Source organism: Lonchura striata, chromosome 2 (assembly GCF_050655825.1).
Source record: "Lonchura striata isolate lonStrDom1 chromosome 2, ASM5065582v1, whole genome shotgun sequence".
NCBI lineage: Eukaryota > Metazoa > Chordata > Aves > Passeriformes > Estrildidae > Lonchura > Lonchura striata.
Window position 1 is genome coordinate 32631326 of NC_140704.1, and position 13396 is coordinate 32644721.

Here is a 13396-nt window from a genome sequence, read left to right on the forward strand (position 1 = left end):
TCATCAAATGAAAAGGATTTTCACTTTCATTCTCTATTTTAAAATTCACTCAGGATTTATCCTGCAAATGTCAGGTGCTTGATAACAAAAGCACATATTTACTCTGAAGCCCGAAGCAGCTCATATTTTACATAAGACTTGGAATTTAAAGCAAACTGATTCTTCTTTGACTGTGCTGCAAGTCAACTGGTTAATAGTGTTTATATTTGTAAATGGTTTGCTATTTCCAGTAATTTATTTTTATCTTAGCAGCACGTACACGAGAAGTATCAATGCCAGAATTCAGAGATAATGCATTGTGGTTTTCAGATTTCTTTCTTCTGGGTGATGAGAGAAGCATGGCTGGATGTGCCCTTTTGAGTGGCACTCTCAGTTGTGTACCTTACTCCACTGGCATCATGCCCTACTAGCTGATCATCAGGTCACTTGCTAATGTGCTTATTTGATTTGACAAATGTAAAAAAAATCCTGAACAAACAGTTAAAGCAAATATTGTCAAAAGCAGCCTCTGACCTTGGGGCGCAGTGCAGGTGAATGCAGGTTTGGGAACATGAGTATTTCTCTGGAAAAACTGCTCTTTAGGTGCTGGAGCACAGGCAGCTGGACTCTCCTCAGCAACTTCTTGCTATCTCCATAGGTGCAGCTTGAATGAAACAGTCCCTCTTGGCACTAAGACTGTTGATAAAAATATATCAGTGAGAGTTGAATCAGGACCCCACCACCATGCAGACCTGTTCAGCTGCAGCTGCAGATTCCAGAGTGTCACTCTCAAGCTGATGTTACTCATACACATGCACTCACACACTCTCTTGTTAATGGAAGCTAGGAAGAAATATTCTATATGATTATATATTCCATTGCATATAAGCTGCAATTCATCAGCTGTCAGACTCATTGTCTTTGCTTCAAAATCCTTGCTTGCACTCTGCTTCTGCTACTGTCAACAAACTCAATTAGAACTTCAGATTTGGCATACTTACATTTCCTCATTAGAATACTTTCCTTAATAAGAATGTAAACTTAAAGGAAATTTCAAAGAGATTTATAGAGTTCTTATGGTTTTATTTAACAGCTTAAACTAATAACTTATTTATGAATCTCCATTTCTCTTTAGATAATTACAATTGTTTGAATAAAAATAATAAATAGCACATTAATCTACTAACACCATAATAAATTTAATTTGCATGTTTAGTATTTACTAGAAATTTTGGGTTCATTAAAAATGAATGATAAAAATAATCTTGCTTGTTAGAGTTAGGTCCATGTTCTTTGAGGTGCTGATCACCTTTTTTGAAGTGCTGTGGGCTCTGATGTTCAGAAATTATTCAGCAGTAGAAGCACACCGCCCACAATGCAGTTAGACTTTTAGTTTAAAAAAAATGCTTTTAAATTAAATGTAGAGCCACCCTCAACTTTCTATTTAGAATTTGACTTGGGGCTCTTAATGGGTTTGCACATTGCTGTGTATGTAGCCAAATGACTCTATTAATTAATTTAATTCTATTTATGATTGTTGTACATCTAAACTCTAAATTAAATTATTTACATCTTCGTACACTGTTCAGTATAGAATTGCTTTTTAAGGTCCTTGAACTATCACACCAGGAAATTAGACTAGTTCTATCAGCTATACAGCATGCAACACCAGTCTGATTCAACTGAGAGGCAGATCAGAGAAAGACATCTAGCAGCAAGCTGCGTTGTTCCTTTCTCTAGTGAATCGTGCAGTGAATTGGCATGTTTCTGGGCATGCATTGAAAAAGGCATTTTTTAAACGTTGTGATCTGGAGTTGAGAGTGCTAAGGAATGTGATACTACTTAGATCTATCTGTGATTAGAAAAAAAGTGAAATTTTGATAGAAGTCTTCTGGGTACCTTTCCTTCTACAAACTTAAATTATTGCAAAAGAGTCCAGATCTGTGAGCTCTTCTGTTTCACTCAAATCCTGCACAGTGATTTTAGCAGCCTTTATACAGATCATCAAACCCCTTCACAAAGATTAATCTGCTCAAAAATGAGACAAGTTACAGATATTTGCATGTTATATCCTCACTAGTAGAATAATTTTTAATGTACTGTTTGTAATGATTAAATGATTAAATGGTTAAAATTAGTGTTTGCATTGGGTTATCTGGTGAAAGTCAGTGATGTCCACAGATGGCAAATACATGCAAATATCCATGTTTGGTATGAGAAATAGGGGAATGCTGCAGCAGTCAAATCAAAAGCAGATAACCTCCAGCTATATCACTGGTGAATCCTGATTCCACTGAAATCAGCAGCAAAACTCCCATTGCTCTCACCAGAGACAGCACTTTAGTGACCCTGCTGTAATAGCAAATTCATGTAGCACAGGGATCAAGCATTTGAAAATAACATGGAGTGTCAGAGCAATCTTCTGAAAGGCTGATTAAAATCAGGCAGATCAGTATATTCCCTGCCTCTTAAATCAGTCTGATTTTAATCAGCTGCTTTTGGGAGTTGTTCTGAGGCTTTTTCCTTACATGCGTAAGTGCTCTGCGGACTTCAGCCCCATACCAAAGATGATGAAACACAATGAGTTTTATGAAGAGCCAGAAGAATAATACCACTCCTCTGTTGACTTTGGGAGAAGGAGAAATGACAATTTATATAAGAAAATGTAAGCATCCTTAATAGCCATATAGCATATGAGCTGAAAAATGTGACCCTGGCTGCACTGCATGTTTTTCATCTTTATTTTACAGCTTATTTCAGTGTAAGAATTAAAAGCAATGTAAGTCCATAGACCCCAGCAGCATAAAAATGTAATTCAAATAGAACAGTCTATACTAATAAGACTTGTTTATTTGAACTGACAGAAGATGTACAGGTGGTAGCGCATTTTCAGAAGCTAAGCCAGCCCCATTCCCCTTACTTCAGAGTGGGCATGAATCTGTCAAAGATCAGTGGTAGAGCAAGCACAAACCAACAAACAAATGCTCGGAAAGAAGACAGACTGAGCATCCAAAAGAAAAAGAATGCTATTGTTCTCTACAGGAGTGTTTTTACTCTTATCTGTGCTACATAAACAACCTAAAACTCTTCAGCTAGCAAATAGTCAGAGCTTTAGAGGGACTTGGATGGCTTAGGGGATTGCTTTTGGGATACAGAAGCTTTCATCTCTACGTCATTGCTCCTGGCTTTCATCCAAAGGGGGCAGTGATCAAAAGCTGCTGTATGGTGAGCCCTTCAATACTCTGCGTGAAACAGGCGGAGGGTGTCGTGCCTGCCGACCTGAACCCGCACTCCACAGCTGAGATCCCCATCAGCCCTTGCTTGTGACACAGGCTTGGGGTCCCCAGGGACCTGGGGTTCCTGTCGCCACCACCTCTCCACTCAGGATTTGCGTGCCCCTGCTAAGGAGAGCTGCACGCACAGGGCTGATGGCACAGGGGTGCAGGGTGTCAGCACCGCACCGCCCAGCCTGGGAAGTGAGGAAAGACATCCAGAGACACACGCCCACATGGATGGGGCTTCAGGCAGCGGCCCGGAGCTGCTGTACAAGGCTGTCCTTCCTCTCACAAGTGCAAGCAACAGCATCAGTTTAGCTTCTCATTAGGCAGAAATTGCAAAGAGGGAAGGAGAGGGAACACAGACCATTCTGGTTAATGCTAGCACTAACTGGAATTATGGCTGAACTCCTGGCAGCTCTCGGTAACGGGGTTCTTGGATGAGACCGTAGGTTTCAGAAGCTATGCAACATTTTCTAAATCAGGTACGATATTCATAAAAGGTGAAACTCCTGGTGTGATCACCCATAAGACTTACTGCTGGCAATTGTGAAAATGCTGCTATATCAACAGACATCAAAGACACAAATACCTGCTTTTAAAAAGGGTTACTATTTTTAGAACCAGAAAGTCTTTGAAAAAACAAATTAATCTGATTGACTCTGCTTTATATTACAGATGATTATTTGTTAGATTTTGAGATAACTTAATTTTACAATGAACAGAGCCCTCTGCAAAACGAAGAGGTGAAGGTTTTAGTCATTTATCTTCAAAGCTGTAAATAATCATTGTTTACATGGGTTAAAAATATTTCTCAGAATTATGATCCTATGAAATGACAGAAATGTCTGGTATCAATTACCTCATGAAGGAGATGTAATTTATGCTAATGAAATCTACTAGGTAGGAATGCATTTGTTACAGACTGTCACCCACTAATACGGATGAACAAGAAGTGGAAGAGAAAAATCACCTGAATTACTGCCACTAAATAGGTACAAGAATTCCATGCAGGCCAATGGTTTTTAAGTCTCACACGGAATTTATATGACTGATGAAACTGATGTATGGGAAGAAGACAGTTCCTTCTCTACAAGAAAAGCATGTGAGGACACACTGCCTCTGAGGATTATGAGACACAGAAAAACAGAGCAGGAGTTAACCATAAGAGCTGGAAGGGAGTCCTGCAAAATAGCAGGCAGTCATGCAAAATAGCAGCTTTCAGGTGGCAGATGCTTCCCTCTCCGAGTCAGAAAACACGGTGTTGAGGGATGTGCTTGCATCAGACACAGAACTAAAATTGTAGCACCCCCAGGGGGTCAGGAGCTGCACAAACCCAGCCCCATCTTTTGTGTCCTTGCTCCTGGTGCGTGTCCAGGAACCTCAGAGTCCCAGAAATGTGCTTGCAGTGTGCACCTGGCTAGCAAGACCACATCATCCACTGCATTTCACCTTTCAAATAGGGTGTATTGCTTCTCTTCCCATGACATTTTAGCTCTGCTGGAAAGGGCAGAATGGTGGCAAGAACTTGGCTCTTCACCTTTACAAGCTGGTGTGTGCACATAATCACTTGACTCAAGGAGCTGAGACTTTGGGAAAAGCACCAAATGTTTATGTGCCCTGAGATAAAACTGTGAGATTCAGCAGCAATGCTGCTTGGAGTGCCAGGAGCTGGTGGGTTGGGCACAAGAAGGTTTCTATTGACGCAGATTAATGTAATTAAGATGACAAGTCTGATACAACCCCAGATTTAAACTTCTAACCTGGAACTCCCTCAAGCCCCTTGTGAAGTTATGCTGAGGAAAGGGGAGTATTGGAGCTGCTGGGCTGATCTCCAAGAGGAGTTCTCCTGGGAGACAGATTTGTGGTGGAGCCAACATATACAGAGCAATGTACAGGAGTGAAATCAGCCTCAAGGATTTTTAAATTTGTTTGGTTATCCTCCTGACAGGATGAAAGTGCATTGCTTTTCAGACACCGGTGGCTCTTGGTGCTCCAGTTAAAAATTCTCATATGAAAACAGCAGATGGAAATGTCTGATTGTCATCAAATGGTACAGTCATGGGTGGGAACTAGTCACAGCCTGCAGAGTGGCTTTGGGAAGTGGCTGTGCTCAAGACAAGGCTCTCAGCTGCAGGTCCTGTACAGGCGGCTCAGGACATGGAACAGCTTAGCATCAAAGAGCTCTGCTTGGAGTAGAGCTGGATAGCTCTTGAATTATAAATGCATTAAAAATACCAAGCATTTTTCAGAATCATATTTCAGAATTTTTCAATCTATCAGCAGAATAGAAGAAGTGAAGAAAGATTTTGCAAGGTGTAGGGTAAAACAGAGCAGAGAGTAATAAAATACTACTTGTAAACGAGCCCAGTTGGAAAAAGAGGCTCTTTATGACAGCTTGCCGAGGCTGTAGTGTTTTGCAAAACTGTGTGATAAACTCCAAATAGCTTCTCTGCAAATCTCTGGAGGCAGAACTGAGCTAAGGCTGGCTGCTGTTGCTGCCACAGCTTTCAATGAATGAGCTCAAAATGGAACCTCTAGTGACAGTTCTGTCAAAGAATAACAATCAGATGCTCTCAACAACAACAACTTTAACATACATATTTTTGTAAGTATAAATGAACCTTAATGTGCTGGCTTCAAACAAAATGAAATGCTCAAAATTTTTAAGATGAGTGATTGGACTGTGAACAAAATAAAAACGTACTGCCTTTCCCCCCCTATTTAGATTGCAAAGCACGATTCTCACTAGAATTGTGTTGAGAACAGAATACAAAAATAGTTGGTGTTGGTGGGGAAAAAGACTGGAAAGGTAGCTCTGCCATCAGCTTCAGGAGGAAATGTCAGGGGAGTCACCATCACCCAACAGTTCAGGTGAACTGACTCCAGAAGGAAGGGCCTGAATGATTTTGCAAGCTCACAGCTTGGCAGAATGAAAATCATGTTATGGGGGACACACTTCAGACCTCAAAAATGAATCAACTAGAAATGGACTTAATCAGAGTCATATTAAGTCAAGTTATTAGCTCATTATATTATAGGTGTCTCTACAAATACCTGATTTCATAGCACCAATAAATTCCGCATTTGGACATTGCATTGTGTCCCCCTTTCCCAGCAAAATAAACCAGGATTGTCTGCCTCTGAAAAGCATGAAAAGCTCTTCAGGAATGGCTTGTGGTGCAGGTGAGGTGAATGTCCTCACTGAGTTATGTTGGGTAAAATAAGGGTTGTACTGCAAGTGACAGTCAGCTATGCCTGTGTGACTGTCAGTCCAGAGAGCTGCCCTGCCACCAAAGCACTGGCAGCTCTCTCACAGCCACGATGCAAGAGTTAACATTGCTGTGGAGGAAGCAAGGTGTCCTTTTGGGATTCTGCTCAGGTGTAGCTGCTTGTGCTGTCTCAAGGAGCTACTGCTATTGCCAAAGGAAAATTAAAACAAATCTGGCTTGGCTAATAAAAGGCTATGAGTATTAATGGCTTTTTCTCAAATTGCCAGGAAGTTTCAATCTCTGATGTGATAAAGACAGATTATGTACAGACCAGTCTTATCATGCTATTTTTAAATTTTGGTATGCTAAGAAATTGCAGTCATTTGCCCTGGTCTTCTGGCAGGGAGTGCAACAGTCACAGTAAGAATGTGATTGTTATTTTCAAGAGAGGAAAGAACAATTCTTAGGCTTTAAGGTTATTAGTCTGGACAGTAAAAAAAACAACACCACTTTACAGACACAGGTCTCAGAAGTGCTGAACATTCACAGATCAGTAAAATCAATAGCCTCTACTCAGGATAACTTAAATCTAGAACATACCAACATTCAGTGCAATTTAATACTAGCTTTTAATGATTATATGTATTTTGACAGAACTGCCAAGATATGTTGTTACAAATAGGAAATTCCTAACAGTGCCACACAGTGAAAAATAATCCACCCATACAAGGAAAATTATATTAACAAATGCTGCTAAGAGCAAACATATTTACAAACTAAAGCTGAGCAACAAACACATATACCAGATGTTACTGAAATATAGATAGTCTGAATTACTCAGCTGAAGTAGCTGAAATTCTACAGAAGACTTTTTTTAGAACAAGTATTTCATTATGGATATCCTAGTTCTTGAGCAAGTTGTCATGGAAGTCAGAACACAGTTTTGAAGTTGTCTTTAAGATCAGTGGCAAATAAAAGTTCAACAACTCTAGATAAATTTTCTCCTTCTTCTTTCACTTTGTAAGTAAGAAAGATTCTTCAGTCATACAGATAATAAAATGGAATAGTTGGAAGGCACTTCACACTGCCAAGTAATCACTTTCATCAAGAGGCAGGATTTTCTGTGAAGTGACAGAGGAAGGCCCTTCTTCTTTCTTCAGGCCAAGACTAACTAGCTGTTTCCCTTGCCTAAACCCCCTTATCTTTTCCACAGATCCATGTTTTCACAGCAGCTGAGCTAGTTGGAAGGTGCGCCCACACAGTCATTTTCATTTTTCGTTGTTGCACTTTTGCTCCCTGACATTCTCTGCTTACCTACAGTTGTCTGCAATTTTGTCTCATCCTCTGCCTCCAGCTTGGAGGAAGCATCATGCTTTCTTGGCAGCGAAACCCAAGCACAAAAGCAAGCCCAAGCTTTGCTCCCACAGTGCATCCACTTCCATCAAGCTCAAGGCATCTGGCTCTGGAGGCTCAGCTCTGAAGTGGCACAGCCATTTGTAGGGGTATTTGCATTGTCTGTACCAGGCGACTTCTATAAATTCTCTTTGCTCAGCTTTTATACGTAGGGCCTGTTTCTGAGACTGTCTCAATATTTCTTGTTGATATTTCTTTCAGTTCTTTGATGGCAAAAGTGAAAAATACAATTTTTTTATTAGAAAGAGTCAAATCAGAGAAACGGAGTCCCCAGCCAATTCCTGTAACATGTAAGGTTTTTTCCTGAGACAGGACGTGTTACTTCAGACTGGCAGAAATGCCTCACATGTGCTCAGCAGATGGGAGCCTGCTGATCTGTCCCTTGACACTGCACACCTCAGTGAACATGTACAACTCTTCCAGGCTTTTCACTTAACCAGAAAACAACTGAAATTGTAACTTTTTATGATTGTGTTCCACATGAGCTGGCAATGAGTCAGCATCAGCTTGTCTAGATCAGCAAGAAATCCAGAACCGTTGGGTTTTTGTTCTCTGATAGTTTTTACCACATCAAATGTTGTCTTCTTGTGCTTAAAGGTCCCATCAAAGCAAGTAGTGATATTTCTCAGAAAAAAAAAAAACAAAAAAAACAATGTGTTTTACTTATGAGGGAAAAGTTTTTTATTAGAATGTGTTCTCAACTATTTCTATTGTTCTCCTTTGGCTAATCAATGAAATTCAGTACATTTGCAGAATGCTCCTGGCATGAATCAAGCACCATTCCAGCAAGGCAGGCACCTTCCTGTAACATGTAAGGCTTTTTTTCCTGAGACAGGAAGTGTTACTTCAGACTGGCAGAAATGCCTCACATGTGCTCAGCAATGCACCTTCCTTACTGAGCAGAGATTGCCAGCAAAAGTCACTGTCCCCTGATCTCTGGGAGGCACAGCATGGAGATGGGGAAGGTGGGAGGTGCAGCAGGTGCTGCGGGGCTGATACAAGTTAACCACTAGAGTTATAACAACCCTTGAGAGAGCTATGAAAAGCTGGATTTAAAAGAGGATCACTTGTAAAACTGGGACATGGCTGACATTGGGGGACACTGGGACATGTTAACCAAGAACAGAAATGTCAAGGAAGTCAGCTGGCGGCTTTCTTCTCTGACCCTCCCGCTCGAATACAGAGGTGGTTTTGGACAGCTTGCCAGCTGGGTAATAAAAACTGTCACCATTAAAAATACACTAATATTTCTGCTGTAGCTTATCATAAGATGTTTCTTCAAGGATTCAGCAGGTGTCAGAACAGAAATGCACCAAAAGAGCAGAGGATCTCAGTGCTGGTAATTTGCCACCCTTGAGCCTGCAGAGGTGTTAGGGTGGAGAACTGAGGCAGTATGACACCATTACCAAATTTTGAAGAAGCTGGATTGTTTCTTACCCAATTCCCAGCTCTAGTGCCTGCCAGCCTTAGCAGGGAGAGCAGCTCAGCAGGGAGTGACTCAGCCATGCTGCTTGGAGCAATGAGCACAGGCACTCAGGTTCCCTGTGCCAATTGCCTTCACACAGTTGTGTCCACACTGCAGTGCCTCGTGGGCTCAGCTTTCTGCAGGCCCACATCAGATGTGCAGCTTCTCACGCCACTTTGCACTACCACAAAGGTATTTGAAGCAATTTGTCTCCTGATTTATTTGCACCATACCCTTCTTGTCAGCCTCCAATACTCTCAAGTGAGTTCTCCTCATTGCATTCCCGCTGCAAACACATTGCATGTTACTGGTTGCCACTGCTGCTGACACGACATGTGATACTATAGCCAGGACTCAGGATAGTTTACTCTCTGCCTGACAGTGCCACCAGCAGCTGTTAGAGTCCTGCAAGGAAAGGGGACACTGGTTTGGAGTATGTCTTTACAGGTCAAGGTTAAAGGGCACTGCATGCATACATTGTAGTGTCTATGTTCTCAAGCTGTGCTTTTTTCCAGATACCTCAGCCACCTCTTGCCCTGCCTGCTCCTAATTCCTCTTTCAGAGTCAACAATTCCCCTGAGACTGTATCACATTAAATCTGCCTCCTTAAGCAGCTGTCCTGCCTTCCGTGCTCCCTTGCCCAGTACAATAAAAATCCTTCAAAATCCTGTATGTATCCTGTCCTAAACCTTACAGTAACATTTCCATGTCATGGAAAGCTATTGCAGTCTGGCAGTTCCCTTCTCCCTGTGCCCTACACCTGGCCAGGCTTTTCTTTCCACTCTGAGGTACCCCTGTGCAAGCTCCCTGGTGTGGGCCCTGCATGTAGTCATCAAAAATCCAATAGAAACAAATTGCAAGATACCCCAGCTGGTGTCTGTGATAAATGATAAGAAAACCTTTAAGAATCCAGAGAGCATTCAGCTTCAACAGACCAAATATATTCATTCCCTTAGGAGCATTATAAAATACGGCCACTCTTGGCTTGCAGTAAGAACACAAGTAATTAGGAAATCTAGTGCCCGTAGGTACATTACATGCCAGCAGAGAAAGTGGCAGCAGCAGCAAGATGTAACCAAGGCAGGCTAACTAGGCTCTCTCAGGAGTCCAGAGAATATAATGGATCACTGTGTGTTTGGAGCCGATACAGATCAGCCCCTGGAACTGATACAAATCAGTCCTTTCCACCCAGACATTCAGGAAACAATTTTTTTGGCCTAATTTAGCACAAAAAATATATTCTAGTTTATAGCAGAACAACTTGATTAATAGAATATAAGTCAGATCTCTTCCTCCTCCCCCCCAACACACCCATGCAGACACCACTCCAAAATACATTCCTTAAGGTTTCTTATCTGCAAGCAGATGTCATTCTGAAGTGAACATGTCAGGCATCCTCATCCTTCTGAGCAAAGCAAGAGATGGCTGGCTGTCACATTCATATCTCTAGGAGTTCAGTTTACAATTCAAACACTCAAACACCCTCACTACATTACAGCAGCATTGTTAGTAAGACTGGGAGGACCTATAGTCCTGTCAAGATGTACCCAACCCAGAATTGCTTCCCATATCGCATTGTGTGCTCTTTCATGCACTGCCTGACTGAAGAAAAGCTGGGCAAAAGGCAGATGGGGGGATGCTTTCGTGTTTCTGCACTTGCTGCTTTTACTCCTCAGGGAGGCAGCTGAGGCAGGAGAGCAACCAGCAGGTAAGTGCAGGAGAGAGACGAGGGAATACGGTTGTCAGACTGTGGCTATGGGTTCTCCTGGGAAAACTGCTAAACTAAACTGCCATCTCCATTCCCTGAGGTCTGATGAGCTCAAAACTCGCAGCTGTATTCTCATAGCTGCTTTTGTGCCTCAGGAAAGCAAGTTGTAATTCTGCGGAAGTATCAGTGATAAATCTGCCCCATTACTCCCATTTCCTCTGGTCCTTCCGATGCTTCCCAGCCGATACGGCTCAGGAACGCCGTCTCACCAGAGCTCTGCCAGCAGAAGCGGGGAGAGGGACTGTGAGCACGAGCACCGAGTCTGGCAAAGAGCACGCTCTCTAACAGATGACTATGGGTTCTTTTACTCTGGTAATCATAATAATACATTTTATTTATATAGCACCTATTTGCATGGCAATAGGCGCAATATGTGTGTTTCAGTGAAATGAGACATGACAGCAAACAGATTAAAAACTACGATTCATCTTGAAATGAGGGAAAGCAATCAAATGAATCACAGAGCCAAGCACTGGTAAATCATTCTTAAAACAGCATAATAGCAAAACAAATGAAAAATACAGTGTACAATGCTTTTTCCTTGTCTGATGGCAAATACTGAGTGACATCGCTAAGCTTATACAGAAACAGAGCCTGGTTTACCATTAAATTTCATGGAAACCGTTAAAGAGGGAATTACGTAAGTGCAACTTCAGTTCTGCATTAGCTATGTGCTAACCCCAGTATACACATGGGTTTGAACCCTTGCAAAAACCATTATCTTCTAATCGTGGCATCGTTCATCATGTCACAAGAATAAATGAAATCTGTTTCCCCAACCTTTAAGCCCCTTCAATTTTAATGGATTTAAAATTGGAAAATAATAGAGAAGAGCCTATTAATATTCACACTCCATTTTCTCATATGGAATTCTTCAGCTTCCTCAGCCCTAATTAGTTTTTCTGAGGCTGTCAGTTGCAGGCAATATCAACACTCTAGTCATCTCTTCTGCCTTCTCCTCCCATGTCCTCACTCATATTTGTTATTCCTATCGTCCTCTTGCCAGTGTCAAGTATTCTCCATGTTCATTTCTCCTACTGACTCATCTTCCTGTAAAGAACCAAAAAAATGACGCAACAGTCTATGTAAAAATGAAAGAACCTTAACCTCAGGACATGGAAGAATCTGATTTTTTTTCCAGTGGGAGGGTCATGCATCTAATGCCCCATAAGATGCTGGTGGCTGGGTTGCAGGACCAGAGCAAGAGAAACTCTTCATTCATTCAAATTTCTAACTATTTGACTTCAGCTGCTCTGGGCTGATCACTTCAGAAGAAAGCTAGGCTTTTCCTTAGAATTTGCATCTTTAGACTTGTATGTTTCTGCATATTATGTTTCTCTACTGGCAAAGCTCTTCCCAACTTATTATGAGACATAAATATTTCAAATAAGCAGTGGAGTATAAGACTAGAAATCCTTCTGGCAGGTGACTGGATCTACCACGTATTAAAAGGTAGCAGACAGAGAAACATTTCTGTCAATTTAGAAAAGATATATTAAAACTCAAATTAGCAAGGCTGCCCTTTCCTGGACTTGTAAATGTATATATCTGGACATCAGGAAAAGGTATTAACACATGGTCAGCTTTTTACCCTGTTAGCAGCTGTCCAGCTATGGTTCAATCATGCTGCATAAAGCTGATGGCAAAACTGTCCTTGACATCATGTGTCAAAATGTTTAGTTATGATTTTAGTGTATATTCTCCAATTTCTTAGAAAGGAGAGAAAATATCAGCATGATTCAGGATATTTTAGGAAAACAATTCAAGTGTCTTAAGCCCCTGGGTGCTCTCTGTTCCTTGCCACTGCACTACTGTTAAATTAGGTTCTGACATAACACTCAATGGAAAGATGTGGGAGCCAATAAATAATGTGTGTAATTAAGCTGAGGCATTGAAATGTCTGTCTCTCCTCCTGAACTTGGCCCAGAGAGTGGGAGGCTGTGCTCTGTGATAAGCATTGTGCTCTGTGATAAACACCTGAGCTCCTAAAGTCAGTGTGGGGGCAGAGACGTTTGCTAGGAGAGGATTTGCAGCAGTAAACAGAGAGCAGGAAAGCACCTGATGGGAAATGCTCTGGCCATGCACCAGTCTTTCTGACCACATGCTCGCATCCCTTGCCCAGGTTTCTCTAGCTGTTTTACAGGAACATGAGCAGCACCTGGTATTTTAAAACAAGACAGAGGCACCAGGAAGAAAACAATTTGTGGAGAGGAAAGTCTTAGTTGAAAGAACCCAGCTAAAAATGCTCACTGTGAGTTCTCAGTCAAGATGTAGGAAGACTTCA

The 13396-nt window shown here is 41.6% G+C and overlaps 1 long non-coding RNA gene across 1 annotated transcript in view; it reads right to left on the reverse strand.

The window, feature by feature from the left end:
* The window catches only part of LOC146768177 (uncharacterized), a 62568-nt gene that overhangs the window by 34538 nt on the left and 14634 nt on the right, over positions 1-13396 (reverse strand). The gene's annotated exons all lie outside the window — the stretch shown is intronic.